General features: G+C 46.5%; 1 long non-coding RNA gene across 1 annotated transcript in view; it reads right to left on the bottom strand.

Annotated features, from left to right (window-relative positions):
- Positions 1-2,799: 2,799 nt before the first annotated feature.
- The window catches only part of LOC144819470 (uncharacterized), a 45,982-nt gene continuing 27,688 nt past the window's right edge, over positions 2,800-21,093 (bottom strand). The window contains exons 2-3 of the long non-coding RNA XR_013607388.1: positions 5,987-6,264; positions 2,800-4,492 (exon numbers count right to left, since the gene is read on the bottom strand). This is a non-coding gene — a long non-coding RNA (uncharacterized LOC144819470). The remainder of the gene's footprint in view (positions 4,493-5,986; positions 6,265-21,093) is intronic.

Raw genomic sequence — 21,093 nt, 5'->3', positions numbered from 1 at the left:
CACAAGCAATGCTGTGGCAATGTAGTGGTTGTGTCACATACAAACATCGATTTGGTGAGGCAAAGATTACTGTGTATCACAAGACACCCTCTGCCATGTGCAGAGAAGCATATGTTATATGTTATATGTTATGTTTCTTTTGTATAGCGCGCGGCGACTCAAAAAGAGTATCCCGGCGCTTTCACAGCGAGACCTACGGGAGAATAACACAACACAACGATAAAAACAGAGAGGAGATAAAATAAAAGGAGAAAAGAAAGGCCTATAAGGTAAACAACCAAGTCTTAAGACCTTTTCTAAAAGCCAACAGGCTCGAGGCGCCCCGAAGTGTCAGCGGCAAGGCGTTCCACAGCTGGGGGGCACGCAACCCAAAGGAGCGACCCACGATGCGGGCTCTTTGAACGCGCGGCACCACAGCCAAAAACTGTGACTCCGATCTGAGCGACCGGGCCGGATGGTAAAAGGACAGTCTCCTCTGGAGGTACTTTGCGCCTCCAGAGTGCAGGGCCTTATAGGCCAAAGTCAGGGTCTTAAAAATAATACGCTTGCGATAGGCAGCCAGTGTAGGGCCTTCAAGAGGCCCGCCACCCTTGCTCGCCTATTTAAGCCATAAATGGCTCTTGCCGCAGCGTTCTGCGTCACCTGGAGGCGCTGTAGCAGATACTCCGGCAGGCCCAGGTAGAGGACGTTGGCGTAGTCCAACCTGGACCCGATCAGAGCCTGCACAGTCAGTTTCCGGTGTTCTTCCGACAACAGGGGTAGAAACTTTCTTACCCATGATCCCTGACAATGTCTCCAGTGTACAATTATACTATGTGAAAAGTGAGCATCATGATGTATTTACACATATCCATATGAACAGACACAAGACTACCATAGCAGCAACGGGACATACCAAACATGATGAATGTGCAGGCTGATGAGCTAGGAGACGCAGGGAGACTAGGGAAAAACCTCCAAACATCATCCACCCAATGGACCGCAAAAGCCATATAAATACAGTGGGGCAGGTGCAGATGCACAAACACAGACAGGCAGCCCCACACTGCATATCATACACAACATGTGTGTGTGTCTCAGTGTCCCCAGGCTAGTACACAACACATGACGGTGGGCTGAACTCCAATAACACAGATGTGTACACAGTGCCATACAAAAGTGACTCATGAACTGTGCACCCCTTTTTTGGGCAAGCAGGCATTGTCAGATGAGTGGGAATCCAACGGATTCATGTGACACAAGCTGGGCAGCACAGCAACCAATACAGCAAGAGACAGACCTACTACAGCACTACCCTCACGGACCCTACATTGGGGTGACAATAGCCTGTATGACAATCCCACTCTGATGATAAAGGTAGATGTTGCCCATACTGTTGAACACAGTCACCTGTGCGCACTGGGTCATGTGTCCTGACCAACAAACTTCCATCACACCTACACAAACACAAATCACTGGCCATGGCCTGTTATCAATGGGCAAAATGTAGGGGGGGGTTAGCCATGAGACAACTCACATTTGGCCATTCTCAACACCACACACCTTGATCTGCACAAATGTGCATCAGCTAAGCACACATGGACTGGTGACATTGCTCATGCACCCACGACAACCCCAGAGGTGGTGGGGGATCTAAGGTACCCAAAAATCCTCACACATGGCCAGTCAACAACTCTTGTGAACGTCTGCCACACTGCACAGTATGCGGTACATGGGCATGATGTGAAATCTACCAGAATCATTGGGATCCCTGCCACACTCCCACACCAATGAGGAACCAAAGGAGAGCCACAAACAACACATGTCAGCACCTTCCAACATTGCAGCTCTGACCCTGATGAGTGGGAGTAGTCACACACACATTCAAGTGACACACTCACTGACAGATCCCACATAGGGAAAACAACATGATATTGGCAACACAGAAGTGTCAAGGGATCCTGAATGTGTCCCATGTGCATTTGACAACATCCCCGGACCTTACAACTAAAACACCTAGGGATGACCCTAATGACCAGTACTTTGCCATGCACCTACATCCCAGAAAACCCAGGGCAACAATGCTGGAGGAACACAGAAGAACTCAGCAAGCACCACAAACAGGAACATCTGTAGGGAACACAGGCTGTGTAGAAAAAGGGAAGGGAACACACACAGACATGCTCACACAACACACACCATGGGCTCAGGCAATGTCAAGAAATGAAACAATGCAATGAGCGGACTCCACTCCTGGGGAAGGTCAGCTATGCAAAATGTTGTCTGTGCAGGGCTCTGTCATGTCAGCATAACACTTGCTCAGTAAGCCAACAATTACAACACAATGAAAGCTCTGATCACATCAGCCTGTGTACGGGAGTGTCCCTTAAGTCATCTGCACATATGCAATACACATGTATATCAAATTGCAATGATGACACAGATGACTTGTGTACCATTAATGCATAACCCTGCCTGTCCAGTGGAGGTGGGCCCAGTCAGGGAATCTTACAATGTGCATAAATGTAAGCCCAACATGTGTGCAACAGTGCATGCCAAAGATGTGAAGTAGCAAACAAAAGGAGAAAATCCTGGTCCCAAAATGTTGGTATCATTACACCCTCGAATTGCAGCAAAGGATGTCATGGATACATACCAGAATAGTACACATATCTAATTGACCACATGGAGTCCATCACATCAACAAATCAGTTTCTTATTCCTTTATAACACCATTACAACAGCAAGTTCATGATACTCATCATCAACATCATGTACATTAGATGCAACACCACTGTATAACAACAATTGGCTTTATTCAGCACATACATCATTGTAAATGTTGAGTCCACAATGTCAAAAGTCCAATGGCCTTTTTAAGAGTCCTACCAGGGTAACATGTGACACGTTGTCCCCCATTGCTTGCCTGCACTGCCACAGCCAGGGGACATCTCCCCTTGGAGGGGCATACATAGGGGCAGGCCAGGCACTGCAGGGACAGGGTCAGGGGACAGCAGAATGGGAAAGGGAAGGGGTGTGGGTGCAGGAGTATCACTGGCAACTGCTGTGGAGGTGTCTGACACAGTGGGCGCAGTCACCACTGCAGAGCTCAAGTCAGATGGGGTGGTCACCAGCACCACTTCAGTGGGCAGGTCTAACGGTGTGGACGGGGTCTCCACTGCAATGCCCAAGTCAGACGGGGTGGATGTGTTCTCTACTGCAGTGCCAATCTCACAAGCAGTGTAATGGGGTTCAGATGAGGTGGTCAGGACAGGGGGGGACATGGTCTCCACACCAGTGGCAGGTTGAGCATATGAGGTGGAGTGGAAGTACATGTGGTAGGAGGGATGGCCTAAGCATTTTGGGGATGTGGTATCGGTATGTGGGGGAACCTGGTACAAAGTTGTAGTGGGGGTACCTGTGGAGTGTTGGCCTGGGGGCTGCAGGACAGCGACTGTGTGGTGGAAGTGCATGATCGTGGTGGGGTCTTGCCCTTCCTGGTCTGGGGGGATTTGCGGATGTCGGTCTCTGTGTTCGTGCACCTGGGGGAGGGTGTCCGTGTGGCAGGGGAACTACCCTTTGTGCGTGGTGACCTCCTCTATCCTTTATAAGTTGGAGCAGATGGATCGGTGGGGAAGAGGCCAAGGTCACAGAGGAAGAGCTGCGTGGAAGGGGGGTTGCAGGTCAGGCAAGGGAAGGGGTTTTGGAGGGAGAGGCATCTGAGGACTGCGGAGTGCTCATGTATGCCTGTTTGTATGTCTGTGACCCATCCCCTGTGTGTGTGCCATCAGTCCCCGGAGTGTGTCTGCCTGTGGGTCTGGATTTTGTCTTGTGTGGCTGTGTGCTGTTTGTGTCTGTTGTGTTGCGTGACTGTGCCGGTGTGTGTGTTTGTTGGACAGGTAGGGTAGTGCGATTGTGGATGTGGCAGAGGTTGGAGGAGTCAGGGACTGTTGGAGGAGGGACCCTGCTGGCATCTGTGTGGAGGCCATGGCCTGAATGGTCCGATATAGGGCAGACATGTTCAATGAGATGCCCTCCATGAAGGACACTAGTTGTGTCAACAGACTGGTGTGAGAATGGAGGACACTCAGCATCGCTGTGTGCCCTACATGGATCTGCTTAAGTAAGTCCACAGACTCCACACTCAGGGCAGCAGGGGAGACAGGGGCAGGGGGTGAGGTGACTGGCATGAAGGAGACATGCTCCCTCACACGGGAGCCTCCATGGACATCTGGGATGGGAGCAGATGGGAGGGTGGAGCTGGTGGTGGTGGTGGCAGGGACAGACTCGCTAGGTGTTGTCTGGGGTCTGCTAATACCCGCCTCCACAAGGGAGTCATCACTCAAGCTGCTGTGTTCCTCTGCCAAGGTGGTTGTAGCTGAGGTCTCCTAAGTGTGGCTCCCCTCACCCTCCGTGCCACTGGGTCCCTCCGACTCCTCTGCAGCGGACCCAGTCTGGCTCTGTGGCTCCTCTTGGTCCGTGGAGCTGTCTCCTCCAGTAGCCGTAGATGTAACTGCAAACAATCAGGATAAACAGATCCACATCAGTCACTTGTATTGACCTCACACATCACAGTCAGTACAGCACATTAAAGAGCACGCCTTTGCATTATTGGCAAAATATTGCAAAAAGTGCTGACACATATTTGAACAAGACACTTGTCAGTCTGCCAGTCAACCATGCCCCTCATGTCCTTCCCGTCCATGAACCCATCTGTCTGGTGCATGTAGTATGACACTACTCATATGTGCACATATGCACCACATAGACAGTTGTCGGAACTGCAGGATTTGTGTTAGAAATGTGTCAGTACACACATTTCCCATCTCCTGACACTGACTCAGTACATGATATGCTTCCTTCGCCAGACACCATGAGGTGCTCATGTATTGATGGTCAATGTCACAATTGAGTGCGTGCAGGACAACTGACATTACTGCAGGATACACATTTACAAATTGTATACCATTTTACAGGCCAGTCTGGCTAATCGGTCAATACTGGCTTCAGTCATATGGGCAGTACATCCAAAAACAAACAGTCTGCACTGTGTCACATTCATGTTTTTGTGGGAAATGTAAGCCCTGCAGCTGGCAAGTGCACATGTTCCTCCACTGCTCCCCACATCTCAAGGCATCTGATGATCCCACGTTATACAAATGCTACACTTGAGTGACTGCAAGCACAAATCTGTATACATGATCACATCACAGTCTGATGAGAATGAATTTAAGCTGCCTGCACTTAAATGTAGAATACACCATTAGGCACAGTCAACTGATCACACACCTATGTTTGGTCCCATAGGTGCTGACCCAACAGCCACATCTCAGCTGGCTGCCCACCCCAAACTGTTTGACACCCCAGGAGTTTAAAAAGCTAGGCAACTCCACAATGACACAGAGGCAGACACCTGATTGCACATTTCACAACGCACTAAATGTGGGTTGCCACACAGAAGTAGGAGAACAGAGTGTACTTCATGTCCGGAGCAGGAATACCTGTCCTGGTCCATGTGCAACATGGGATTACCCTGAACACTAGGCATGTGTCTATGCATGTGTGACACACATGATGCACATACTTCTGAGGCCCCACAATTGTCTCACCTGCTGCATGGGTGTGTGGTAAATAACCTAGACACATATTATGAGGCAGAGCAGCAATTAGAACACATATTATTGGCCCACACAGAGTACATGTCAGATATCTGGCAATGTGCGGACATATGCCAATCAATTGCCTCACTCATGAAGCCCCAAACAATGCACCGGTAGCAGATGCTGTTCCCGACCTTAACCTTGGACAACAGCAGGGACACACAACCCAAGAAACACAAGTCACAGACTGAAAGGGCCACACCTGTGTATCAGATGAGGATGGGCCATAACCTAATTTAGTCACATGACTCTTGTTCAAGCAGGCAGACAAACTGTGGGAGTGTAACCAGGCTGAAGGAGTGCAAAGAGCATGTGAGACACAGTTCACAGAAAAGGCATACACTTACCCCCACCGTGCTGCTGTCTGGCCTTTAACTGCCCATCCAGGTCAGGGAAGACCACTGTCAGAATCTGGAGCATGTGGGGGGTTAGGGTCCGTCGTCCGTTCCTTTTGCGAGGAGGCAACAGCTTCATCTGGATTCTTGCGATCCGATGGGTCCAGCAACGTAGGTTATGCCACCTCTTCTGGCAGTGTGGATGCAGGTCCTGTGGACCCCCACAGATCGAACTGCCCGGGCAATGGTCAGCCAGATCTCCTGTTTCTGATGGGCATCAACCTGTGAGGCTGACAAAGTTAATAGACCATTACTATACATGCAACATGTTTGTGCATCACACAGTTGGATATACATGTCGTTTTCACAAGGGCATGTGATGTACACAGGTAGTGCAACTATGATGATGGACAGTTGTCTTGCCTTAGCAACATGGAAACATTGCTTGGTTATAATAATTGTGTTAAAATGCACTTTCCCAGCACAGTACCTGTTTACTACAGGTACCTACACACTTTGGGAGTTACAACTACTCAGTCAGCATCCTAGCCACTGGTGTACACAATGCCACTAGTGCCAGTCAGACAACATGCACAATTAGAAAGGATGTCTATCTATGTAACAGCAACAAACAGAGGACTACTGTCTCTATCTCACCTATTTGGCGGCCATTTTGACCAGTCTCCCTTGTGGGCGGCCATCCTGGACTAGTCATTTTCATCACCATCTGAACACACACTAAGAACTTTGTCATTTTAGACTAATCCCAACTACAGAGTACTTTGCTCAGTGATGTACCTACACCCTCTTGGGAAAGAATGCCCGCCTATTATTGCAATATTATATTTCTACATATACTTTGAACATCTGTAGTGCACTGATTGCTACCTCATTTATGAATGACTGTCTGCCTATTATTGGATTATTACACCTCTACCTGTATTTTGAACAATGGTAATGCACAGATTGCTACCTCATATACCTTTTAGGGCAGTATTATACTTCTACCTGTATTTTGAACACTGGTAATGCACAGACTACTACCTCAGATACCTTGGTTTCTAACTAATGCCATTTCTGATTTTTGATTCTTGATTCATGTACACTACTGTCTTCATCTGTGTTCTGCTCTTATAGTCGTTCCTATTCTGTACATTTCCGCAACCTGCACCCATCCCCGCTTTCCTCTCCTGTTATGCACCGATTGCTATCTCATATATCGCATACTTCTTCTGTATTCCGCACTATTCTACACAGTTCTGCAACATGCATCCATTCTCACTCTTCTCTTCTCTCCTGTAATGCACCGATTGCTACCTCATATATAGTCATACATAGTCTGGCTGCTCTCTAAGGTCACGTCTACCTGTATTTTGAACATTTGTAACACACAGATTGCTACCGCATATATTTTGATTGCTCTCTAGTGTCACTCCTACCTGTATTTTGAACATTGGTATTGCACAGATTGCTACCTCATATTTCTTGGTTGCTAATTAATGTCACTTTGATTTGTGATTTTTGACTCATGTAAATTGCATTTGTATCCTGCCCTTATATACTATCAGTATTATACCTACACTTACACCTTGTACTTTGGTTGCTAATTAATGACACATTGATTTGTGATTTTTGATTCATGTAAATTGCTGTTTGCATTTATATCCTGCCCTTATATACTATCAGTATTATACCTACACTTACACCGTATACTTTGTAATTTACCGTATGTATTTGCTCTATTGCACACTCTTATATCCTGGTGATGCTGGTTGATCACTAGTGCCCCTTTTGTAATTTATAACTTACTACTGTGTAACCTACTGTATGCATTTGTTTTTCTGCACATGTGTACCACTATAGTGCATTAGCGCATTCCCCCCATACCCACCTAATCCATCACAGCAACATGGATCCTATCGGCAAACACACATACAAAATCAACTACCCACCATCACTCACCAAAAAAGCCGCCAAACGCTTTAAGCACAACTTCCTTAGGTCTCACCCTGAAACTCCCTTTGTTGACACCTACTTCTCACCGGTCAATGGATCCCTGAACACTGATTTCATCTTCCACAACACACGCAGAGCTCAATGGAGAAAAGCGTTCCTCATCCTACTCACCGTCTCCTCCACCAGAAAATCCGCTCATAGCCTAACTCTCTCCATCACACCATCCCTAGTCTTTCCAGGCAGAGCCACCATCACTATTTACAATAACGGGATTGTCCTAGCACAAGCTACAGACAGGAACCTGGAACTGCTAGACAACTTGTTCCCCACTTTCAAAGAACACCTCTCCAATTCACGGACCACACTCATATCTCCTCCAGTCCCACCAACCATGAACTCACAGCTACATACTCCTCAATCAGGGGCACACCTACCACCCCTGACCTCCCATCCCCCACCCACAACCCCACTATCCCAATTCAGCTCTCAAGCACAGACACAGATCGCTCCCCCTCATACACCACTCACACCCCCGCCCCTTCTACCAACTCGCGGACCTCCACACATACCTTCAACACTCCTATCACACCCACAGGGAGCATTAACACCCCGCTCACCGCTGACAGCACAGCTCCCACGCTTAACACACCTAACTTAGTCCAGCACCAGAATAACACACACTCCGACAAATCCCCCCCTTTATCCCCCCCATTCTCAGTCCCCATTACCCTCTAACCAACTACGCAGAACATACCTCCTCTCTTAATTTAACTCCCCCTCCCCTCAACAGGATCATCTCCAATGCCGCTTCCCATCCCACTCTCAGCCCCCACTATCCTCCCTGCACCCCCACCATGGCTATCAGTCTCCCAGACTACACCTTGACCCCCCCGCTTACCACCAATGCCCTCACTCATACCACCAACGTCCTCCCTACCTCATCCACACCCCTCCCACCCAAAAGCTATCGCCTCCCTAACTCCATCCCGCACACCAACACAACGCAGACCTGCTCGAACACCAGCCCTCTCCCCCACCTGCACACGAATTCCCTTGTCAGCCAATCACCCCTGACTGCCACCTCCACCCCCACCACCTCCCCCATGATGGACTACATCATGGCCACCCTCACTCAGATCAAAGAAGACATACACACCATCAAAGAACTACTCTCTACACACCCTATACACCCCTCACCCACCTCAACCTTCCCGCCCAACTTGTCCCCTACTCCGCCGGCTGACTCCCTCACTCAACACGTCCCACACCGGGCGTCAATCCCTGCTCATAGGCGCAGCAACTGCCCTCGGCCCCCGCATCACCCCTGCAACGTCTCACGCAACTACACCTCCCCGCCCAACTTGTCCTCCACCCTTCCGACTAACTCTCTCACTCAGCTATCCCCCAATCTGACCTCAATCCCAGGTCGTAATCGCAACAACCGCCCTCGTCGCACCCACAACTCTTCTTCTGACCTCGACACACTCACCCTTCTCCGCTCCTATGACCCAGCCCCCCAAAATAACACAACCACCCCACACCTCAACATTCCCACGATACACTCAAATCCCCTTAGACCGCCCACACTAAACAGCAGATTCTCCATCCCCAATAACCTTAGAAAAGTCCCTCTCTCTCTAGAACCATCTACCACCCTCAACACACCCCGTCTCAAATGCACTCTTCTCAACTGCAGATCAGCCAAGAAACATTCCGCTGCCATTGCTGACCTCCTCTTATCGCGGGACCTTGACCTAATCATCTTGTCTGAAACCTGGCTAACTGAATCTTCGACACCTATAATGGACATCCTGGTTCCTCCCGACTACCACATTATCAGGCTCGACAGAACAGGCAAAATAGGTGGTGGAATCGCATGCATCTACAGGAACAACCTCTCTGTTCAGAAAGTCAATTCCACCTCCCTACCATCCCCAACATCCTGGGAATACATCTGCCTTGACATTATTATTGAGGGCAAACCGATATGCTCGCTTCACAGCATTTACCACCCACCCAGGGACAACCTCACCTTTTCCCAAGAAATAATGGAGTTGATCTCAACCAATTCCGGACGGCAACTCACCCAAATATACCTTGGGGACTTCAACCTCCACTGGAACGATCGCAACGACGCAGTGGTAAATAGTCTTAAAAATTTCCTCGATGCCCTTAACCTCACCCAAATATGCAACAGCCCGACCCACGAGAAAGGTTCTACCCTCGACCTGATCATCTCCAAAGAGGACTCTATCCAACTCGAGTCCATCCAACCCTGTGACTGGTCAGATCATCATATTGTCACATTTTTTATCAATGAAAAAGTCAAAGTTAACCCGGCTCAACTCTCCAAGCCCAAAGTCTGGACAAGAGACTCGAAAAAGCTCAACCCAGGCTCTTTGCCCCCTAACAGTTGCAACCTCCTACTGCCACCGACAGGCGCTACAGACGTCCAAACTCTGACTGACCACTATCTCAACGCTATGACCTCTATAATTAATGAGGCTGCACCTATGGAGCTGAAAAGAGTCTCTACTAAAATCTCCAAACCATGGTACGACGGGAGTCTCAATGAGGATAGACGAGACATGCGAATAGCAGAGCGTACCTGGAGATCAGCTCCCTCTGCAATGCACCCAAAAGAGCTGAAGAAAAAGAGAAACGCCTACTTCAGGAAAATAAAACGCTCAAAATCAGACTTCTTCAGCCTCCAACTCGACCAAGCAAAAAACCGCCCGAGAAAACTGTTTGAGCTAATCAGAACACAATCCAAGGAACAACCCCAACCGCTCAACACTAGGCGTGAGGCACCCTCCTGTGAAGACTTCGCTGCTTTCTTTATCCAAAAAACGGACAAAATAAAAAGCGATCTCCTCATTGACGCAAGCCTCTACTCCAAACACCAATGCCTAGCACCCACTGAACAAAAAAACAATGCTACATGGTCAACCTTCGGCACATACTCGGAAGAAGAAATTGGCAAACTGCTCAGCACCCTGAAACCATCCAATCACCTCACGGACCCCCTCCCTGCCTCCGCAGTAAAAGACTTTACCCCTTTGCTTCTCCCTCTCTGGACTAAAATTATCAACAGCTCACTCCAACAAGGAAGCATACCTGACTCCCTCAAAGTTGGTCAGGTCACACCTCTACTAAAGAAACCTACAGCCGACCCCTCTGATCTCAACAATTACCGTCCCATCACCAATATTCCTACTCTCGCCAAACTGTTGGAAAAATGCGCACAACTACAATTGACTAAACACATTGAGCAATTTGATCTCCTCAACACCCACCAGTCAGGCTTCCGAGCAGGACACAGCACAGAAACTGCTATGACTCACATAATTGACGACGCACTTCAAATGCTAGACCAAAACGACACCTGCCTCCTCATCCTTCTAGATCTCTCTTCAGCATTCGACACCGTTAAACATGAGAATCTACTAGAACTACTAAACACAAGAATGGGTTTATCTGGAACTGTTCTCAAGTGGTTCACTTCCTTTCTTCACAACAGGTCGCAGAAATTCAAGAGCAACAACCTGATGTCCTCGCCAATACCTGTAACGCTAGGCATCCCCCAAGGATCCTCTCTATCCCCAACTTTGTTCAACCTAGTCATGGAACCTCTCACCTCCTTGCTACAAGCATCCAACGTAAACTTTCACATGTACGCCGATGACACTCAGCTATATCTCAAGCTACAATCCCCCAAAGACATCTTGCGTCTGAACTCAACGATCAGAAGCACCCAATCTTGGCTGGCTGATAACCACCTCAAACTCAACGCTATGAAGACTGAGTTCCTTCTGATCTCACCTCCCACGAAAATATCTACCACACAAACATGGCTTAAGCACCTAACAGCACTCAATGTCCAACCGACCATAGTGGATTCAGCAAAATCTTTAGGCATAACACTTGACACTAACCTCAACATGCAGCAACATATCAGCAAGGCAACAAAGGGAGCGAACTTCCAGATCAATACTCTGAGGAAACTTAAACCCTACCTCCCAGCCAAAGACATCCAAACAGCAGTACAATCGCTAGTCATCCCACGTATTGAATACGGCAGCACCGCCCTCTGCGGACTCCCCCTAACTACTACCGCACCACTAAGAGCTTCTCTGAATGCTGCAGCGAGACTCATCACTGGGTCAAAAAAGCACTCCCATATTACCCCTGACTTGAAATCCCTGAATTGGCTGCCTTTTGAAGCCAGAATACATCTGAAAATCGCCTGCATGACACACAAGGCGGTACACCTAAACTCACCCGGCTACCTCGCTCAGAAACTGACAATCTCTGGGGGAATTAGAAACACGAGAGGCACAAACAATCTTCTGCTGAAACCTCGAAGATTCCGGAAGGAAAAAACATACAAGCGCTCCTTCTCAGGATTGGCGCCTAGGATTTGGAACTCACTCCCTCCCGAAACCAGGCTTATCTCTTCCACTACACTCTTTAAAAAAGAAGTAAAAGCTATCCTCATGGCTAAATACACTTGATCTATTATCTCGAACTCTGTTAACACCCTGCACCGATCTGTACTACATGCTTAACCCATTTACTTATTTGTATGAGTTGTCTTATTACTCACGTGATGGGCTTTGTAGCCACCTATTTGTACTGTGTGATCTATTGATTTATTGTTTAACTATGTTCCCTCATGTACCCCTCTATGTAAAGCGCTCTGATATCTGTGAAGATCTTGTTCGCGCTATATAAAACTTTAAAAATAAAATAAAATAAAAAATGTCGACTGCACACTCACCTGCTCCCCTGGTTTCCCATACAGCGTGCTGTACTGTGGAAGGTGGCTGTCCAGCAGGACCTTGTTCTCTCCCTCTGTGAAGGCTGGGGCCATCTCCACAGTACGTGCCATTCTTGGAGCCAGAGGATGCAGAGACAGCAGCAGTGGTAGCAGAGATGTCAATGTGGAGCATGTAATGCAGGCAAGTGAGCTCTCAGGGGAAGAGACAGCCTTATATCTGTGCTGCAGAGGCAGATTATGTCCCATGCATCAAAAGCGATAGGTCAGACACGTTTGCATCCAATGAATCTGGCCAATCCATCATATTGCACGCCTCGTAAATGCCTTCCGCATCGTTCACAAATGTCACCTTTCTGACACCAATGAGTTTGATACATTGTTGTAGGGAGCAAATAGATTTTTCAGCACACGAATCGTACAAGTATCAAATCAGGATTCATCTCCATGATAGTCAATAGCGAATCCGTGTGCACGGATGGGTCCCTAGGTGTACGACGCGTCTTTTGAGAAATCACACGCACCCATCTCCATGATAGTCAATAGCCAATGCGTGCGCACGGATCGGTCCCTAGGTGTACGACGCATCTTTTGAAAACTCACATGCTCCCGTCTCCATGATAGTCAATAGCCAATGCGTACGCACGGATCGGTCCCTAGGTGTACGACGCGTCTCTGAAAAAGTCACCCGCGTCTGTCACCATAGCAGTCAATGGGCAAAAGGATGCCACTCACCATAGCTTGCCAGTGACCCATGAGCACACCAACAATACAGCCTGTGACACAGCATATCAAAAGGCATGTCAGGCTGCATTTACCTGTGTGTGTATGTGGGTCAACATGTGATTTAGTATGTGGCACTTAGTGGCACCCACTCCTAGGCTGTGCAAAGTGTCATGGGGACCGATACCTTTGTGTGTTGTGCACATAAACACTGTGATTGCCAACTGTACAGTTCAGAGCACCAGGCATGACCACAGTTCCAGGTGTACATTGTGTATGACATGTGACATACACTCTGAATCTTGATGAGGTCTCCCAAAGCTGACCCTCGCCAAGAATTGACACTTCAGCACTGAGCAGGGTTTTGTTAGACACTCGCCCCCCAATGCCACAAATTTTGAGGGAGCTCTAGAGAGCCTTTTTAATTGAATTTCTCAGGCAGTCGAATATTTATCTCTGCCTCTTGCCAAAAGACAAACCAGACAAACCAGACATGCCCCCTCAAAGCCCTGGTATACTAGCAAGCTGAAGGAGCTAAAAGAGTTCTGTAAAAAGTTAGAGACTGGCATACTGTCCCTTGGCCAAATCAGCGCTGAGGAAGGCACAGAGAGAATATTATGCTGCCATTAGGGAGGCTAAAGGCAGCTACTACACGGAATGGATTGCTATGTCAAAAAAACAATTCAAATTAATTTTTCTCTATTGTGCAGAGCTTTCTGACCCCTGAAGCGGAGCGCATTGTGTCACCAGCTTCCGTGACCTGGTGTGAAAAGCTGTCTTGCTTTTTCATCGACAAGATTCAGGCGATTCAGGACAACTTTGGGTCTAGCTCACCTGGGCAGGCTATGGTTTCCTGGAGGATCTATACAGGGTTTAACCTTCTGGTGCACCCCCTGGAGGGGTTTTCTCTCTGAAGTCTGGTTTCCCAGCGGATCCATGTTTAGCAAGGTTGCTTGCAACAGTCGCCGAGGTGGTCAATCCTGAAGTTAATACCATCGTAAACATGTTGCTTCAGACTGCCCCAGTTCCACTGGAGTGGAAGCAAGTCAAACTGCTGCCTTTACTAATAAAGGCCCCCCTAGACCCAATGCGCCAGCAATTTATCGACCCATATCTCTTCTTCCGGCCGTAGCAAAGGTATGCAAAAAAGCAGTTTACAAGCAGTTGGCCACCTTTGTGGAGACATCCAGTGCCCTCCATCCTACTCAATCAAGATTCAGGGCAACTTATAGTACGGAGATGGCCCTGGTCGAAATATCGGAGGTGATTAGAGAATGTTTGGATGCTGGCTGCAGAGCGGCCCTCATTTTGTTGGACCTCTCCACCGCGTTCGATACGGTGCCTCACCGTCAATTTCTTGCTTGTCTCTCGACTATTGTCATTTCTGGGATAGCTTGGGGCTGGATTAAATAATTTCTTGAGGATAGAACTCACCTGGTATGGATGCCTCTGTTCTCCTCGGCTCCCAGAAGGGTGACCACAGGGGTTCCACAGGGCTCTACTTTAAGTCCTCTTCTTTTTAACCTCTACGTTACACCTCTGATTTACTTAGCCGAGGAACTGGGAGCGAAGATCATAACCTATGCTGTTGATACTCAGCTTCTTTTCACCTGTAAGGAAAATGACTTGTCCCTAGAACAAGCAAAGAACTGCCTCTCCGCTGTATTTAAATGGCTTGCACTCTCACAGCTTAAGTGCAATGAGGACAAGTCGGAGACACTACTGTATGTCTCCTTCCCCCCACATTTTAGGGAGTCGATCTGGCCTACAGAGTACCCCATGCCAAAATCTATCGGCAACCCAGTGAAGAATCTGGGTGTGTGGCTCAGCAAGGACCTTCGGTTCTCACCTCCGATAGAGAGACTTGCTGATATGTGTTTCGGCATATTGAAATCTCTCAGAAAGTTTTTTCCTCTGCTGCCTAGATCTGCAAAGGAGATGGTGACTCGAGCCCTCATCCTATCGCGCATTGATTATGCCAATGCACAATACATCGGCTTGCTGAGCTACCAACTTAAGAAAACTACAAACAATACAAAATGCGGCTGCAAGAGTTTTACTTGGCCTTCCCGGAAGATCCAGTATGAAACAACATCTTAGGGACCGTCACTGGATACCTGTGGCCAGTCGTGTCCTGTTTAAGGCCCTCACTCTCACGCATGGAGCGCTGCATGGAACAGGGCCGCCTTATCTTAGAAGACGCTTTAGCTTTTATGAGCACAAGAGATAACAGCGCTCTGCTGCGCAACATTTAGTTGTGGTTCCCCACTTTCGTCTTTCTCGCACAGGGGGCGGCTCCCTTTCTTTTAAGGGCGCTGTAGCCTGGAATGCTCTTCCTTTCGAACTTCGGAATACTCAAGACCTGTTTAAGAAGCATTTAAACACTCTGCTGTTAAATTAAGCTGTACTTTTCTCAGTTTTAAGTTGCTAGTTTGGCTGCCGCACCGGGACACTCTTGAGTAGCCGTGCGCGTTCTAAAAGCCAAATGACTTAACATAAAATAAGAGGTGGAATGGTATGTGTGTCTCAGGGTGTCCCAGTGGCACAAATGTGATTTTCATCCACAGTATGTGTGCATTTTGCAACGCAGATGACTCTGATTTCATGTGCTCAATGTCAAACGGTCACCACATCCATGTGTTTTGTCAATGTGAGTTGATGTTGCGTCTGTGTCTTAGACATCCATATATGACCTGCAAACTAATCAGGTGGCACTTCATGTGGGTGTCATGTGTGCGTTGTGGCATGTACATGAGACGCTACATGATGATAGTGGCCTTGTGGCAATACAAGGTCCCTGTGTGTGTTTCTGTCAAAAATCTGTAATGTGGGGAAGACATCTGTTCTCACTAGTCACTGTGGTGTGTGTTTGGTATGTGACACTCGTACTGATGTACTGTGACAGAGCCCATAGATTTGTCACAGCACAACATGGACCCAGTTGTGTAGACATGTAGAGCTGAGATGTCAGATGATGGGCATGTATCTGACATATGTGCCCATACCCAAAAGCACACACATCAGGTACTTGTGTCCTGTTATGATGTTTCATGTGCTATTTAGCATGGACACTGGCACATAGATAGGGGAACTGACAACCTTTATTTGCTCTTTTATGTACTGCAGGAGACCAGCTGTCCACAGACTGTTCCCTGATCTTGCAACCATGGTTGAACGTGACTACATCCGATGGTACTGATTCACTAAGCCACTGATTGATGATTTGGCAGAGCAGTTGGCCCCACACTTACAACCTGGTCGGGCATACCCTACAGCGCTGACCCCCAAGGTGAAGGTGATGGCAACCCTGCACTTCTTTGCCACTGGTACCTACCAACACACTGTGGCTTCTGCCGGTGGGATGTTACAGACCATGTTCAGCCATTTGCTTCGAGATGTGTTGGAGGCGATGTTGCATTTCCTCAACCACCACATCCATTTTCCAACACCACAACAACTCACTGACGTCAAGAGTGACTTCTATGCACTGGGAAGAATGCCACATGTCAATGGCTCCATTGATGGGATACATGTGGCTTTGGTACCACCACATGCACATGAGCAGACATACCAAAACAGGAAACACTTCCACTCAATCAATGCCCTGGTGGACATGACCATTTCACGTGTGTGCACGTTTCCCAGGTTCAGCGTACGACGCTTATATCATGAGGAATAGTCGCATCTCCCAACGATGATGTCACAGATGCAGTACCTTACTATCAAAAAACAAAGGCTCCTGTGGACACTTTATGAAGTAATCTCAATGTATATGGGCACAATGGCAATATATTGGGTTATAGTGATATTGGAGAGAGAAGGAAGCAAATACACCTCTGATTTGTTTTTGAATCAAAAATATTTATATAATCTTTTATACGAAATACCGTTAAAAAAAAAATACATTTGAACATATAGTTCTGAGTGAGAGGTATCCCAGTAAAAAACGGAACCTAGGAAATTAGTGACATACATGTGAAATATATACAAGGTTTCCAATGCTTCATAGAAACGACCATTTACATATATATGTACAGTGGACAGCGCTAGATACAGTGATCAGTGCTGGTAAACAATGGTTCATTCATGCAACATGTCGACGGCGTTTCAACCCTGTGTGCAGTGTAGGGTTTCTTCAGGACCTACGATCGTAGGGACACCTAAGAGAAGATGAGGGATAATGTCAGTATGTGGCTCATTTTAAGCCACTGGTATTATATAGTGAAACTAAGGTTTTGTTTGTATAGTACCTGAAGGGTAATGGACCAGCTCTTGTGGAGAGTGTGGCACCGTGCAAGGGATAAGAAAAAGATACTCACATGGGCCCATTACTACACATGTGAGAGAAAAACAAGTAATTAGTATTCCAATAGTGGGGGTTGGAGGCATGGCATAGTATTGCAACTAGAAACAGACCTGGAACTTACCCCAAGTGTGAGGTGAGTGGTGAACCGGCTATTACGGGAATGCGCACAATGTAGAGCTCTACGTGTGCGGAGGATGGCACGATCAAAGCACTGTCAAGACGGGTCTGTAGAGAGGGGGAGCATGCGCATTGGTAATAATACGGGGACACTTGTGGTGGGGTGAACATAATATTAATTAAAAGCTCAGCGCTTACCAAGTTCCGATTTCGAGCGCACGAATGGAAGCAGGCTACTTCCTTCTGTCGTCAATCACGACGAGGCCATACTTTATCATATGGAGGGTGAGCATATTCTCACTTTGGTGTCTTAAAGAAGAGGTCAATGCATTAAAAATTGTGCGCTCGGGGAAAAAATTATTTAGCACCGCGCTGTCAGCATTCAACCGCAGGGCATGTGCCCGCTTACCTCTGATGGAGAATGAATCAACTGCAGCCTGTGGCAATCCTTACAAATAGCAGGACAGCGTGTGTCTGTCTGCTCAGGTATGATGACAAGGGGTCAATGCTTGCTCTGGATTGCTCTGGATTTATTAAGGACTGCCTTCCCGCCGAAAGTCCCGTTAGAATTCCGCAAAAGAAGATGAAGTGACTGCATGGCCTGTCCCATTGTAGTCTCCTGGCTTAACGTTCTTGTCTAGCTCTTCACTCTCTGTTCATAACTTATATAACATTACCTATCCATTGTTGAATCATTCAGAATAAACAATCAGCAGAAAAAGACCTGATGCCCTTTTACTTATTTTCATTCTGTTAAACAACGCTTTTTGAAACATGATAATAAATTAGAAATAACGATTATTTTAGAACAGAGATTGCAACTAATAAATACTCTGAATATGTTTGGGCAGACCTGATTATCATGTTGCAATGAAAGTGACATTAAACGACAAAATGTCAGTCATGCCCATATGATCTACTTTTCAAACCTAAAAAGGGAAATACCTAGATGAGAAAAAAACTTGATAGGCTTTGACCCAATGCCCCTAAATACGAGTTAAATAAATAAGCAGAATAGTTCCACCTGATTAAAATGTAGAAAGAAAATCTGCAAGATAATTAGAGCAGTGCTGGTGAAAATACCTTTCATTTCTTATATGCTGCTAGGAGAGTATGAATATATAATGTTACAATGCATTCATTTACAACACATGTCTTTACATTGCAGCTTTTACATCGCAACATCCCGTTATAACGCATACATTTACATCACATACCACTACAACAAATTTTTTAAAACTACATTTATAACACATTCCATGACATCGCATTATACCTTTACAACGCATACCATTACAACGCATACTATTACATTGAATTTATGGTAAGTGTTGGATAGTGTAGGGGTAAAAATTACCATTCTACCTCTAGGAGGTGCAACACTAGGGTAAGCGTTGGATAGTGTAGGGGTAAAAATTACATTTCTAACTCCAGGGGGTACAATAGTAGGGTAAGTGTTGGATAGTGTAGGGATAAAAATTACTAATCTAAATCCAGGGTGTTCAACAGGAGGGTAAGTGTTGGATAGTGAAGGGGTACTATACTATGTAATGGTATGTGTTGTAATGGCATGCGATGTAATGCCTGTGTTGTAGTGACATGCGTTGTAGTGTCATGCGTTGTAGTGACATGCAATGTAATGGATGCGTTGTAGTCACATGCGTTATAAAGGATGTTGCGATGTAATGACTCCGTTGTAAATGTAGTGCGATGTAATGACTGCATTGTAAATGTTGTTTCCCGGAGAGTATACAAGTAAACCAACCACTCAACTAATGCAACATTCTTCAGACATCATATTACTAATGCCATGCACCATTGCATGAAATATTTAAGCCATTAGCCCATTTATCCGTTTCTTCCAATACACTCTCCCTGGAGGCTCAAGTTCTTGACAGAAAAGCCCTAACCAAGAGGAGTGAATAGACTCCATTAACACCCATTTTCCACGTCAGATAATGCAGCAATAACATTGTTACCCTGTGGATCACAAGTGATGTACTATACACTCTGGCCAAAAGAGACTGACCTCCTAATACTAGTGGATATGCAGGCAGTCTGTGAAATTATAGATCACAATGTTCTACTAGAAACTTTGGTGAAACATGAGGTTAAAGGCAATTAACTTAATTTGAGTCATCACACCTAAATAACTTAAGTTGTCAGGGCCTCATCTATACTAACTAAACTGTGCAAATAATTAAAATAAAGAGTGTAAATCCATTGATGTGCTATTTTTCATGTACATTTGCTAGAGTGGGACAAAGAGCCGCTGAGTGAATAAGTCAGATTCATGATGAACACAAAGTAAAGCCCTTTTAGGTCTCTCCTACAGACAACTTTTAACTGTCTGTGGTTGAAGATCTATTGTGGACAATCCCAATACATACAGTGGGCTTTACGCCAGCATATTACTTACAATTGGTTGGCTTTCCTGTTAGTCTCATTGGGCCACATGTATGTACTTTTTTTCAAGGTCTCACACAGTTTACGACCAGAAAAAAGCTTTACCAATGTACTAAAATCTATTTTGCGATTCAGTAACCTAATACCGAATTGCAGAATGGGTTAGCGATTAGAAAGAGGCGTGATTACAGCGTTCCTTCCTAATACTGAATCGCATCGGTATGTAGGAATGTTTTGTAACTGAAATGCTGCCGCAAAACATTCGCATTTTACCAACTAATTCAAGTAGGTGGTAACCCATTCGCAAATGGGAAGGGGTTCCCAATGGATCCCTTCCCCTTTGTGAATGTGTACAAAACTTTTTCAAGAGCAGCCAGTGGTCCCATGGACCACTGCGTAATCTTAAAAGATGAAAAGAAAACTTTTCATTTTTTGTTCTAAACGCAACCCATTTTCCATTAAGCAAAACGGGGTTCATTTAAAAAAAAAAAAAAAGATAGCTTTTTTTAAAAGCAATCACGGACATAGTGGTCTGCCGACCCCAGCAAGCCACCATCCCCGTGATTTTAACAAATCCTAGGTCACACACATTAGCGGTCGGTGGTGGGAGTAGCTGCTGGGCGGTGACGTCGAGAGGGGTAGGGGCAGGGTGGGAGGTAGTAATCTATGGATTAAGGAGGATTACAGGTAAGTAAACATATAAATAAATAAAACGAATTTCGTTGCGCGCACTGCATCCCCAAATGTGATGCAGTGCACGCAACAAAATTTGTTTTATTTATGTATATGTTTACTTACCTGTAATCCTACGTAATCCATAGATTACTACCCCAC

Source organism: Lissotriton helveticus, chromosome 2_1, assembly GCF_964261635.1.
Source record: "Lissotriton helveticus chromosome 2_1, aLisHel1.1, whole genome shotgun sequence".
Lineage (NCBI taxonomy): Eukaryota > Metazoa > Chordata > Amphibia > Caudata > Salamandridae > Lissotriton > Lissotriton helveticus.
The sequence above is the reverse complement of the archived record's forward strand: the minus strand, read 5'-3'. Positions and strand labels throughout refer to the sequence as shown.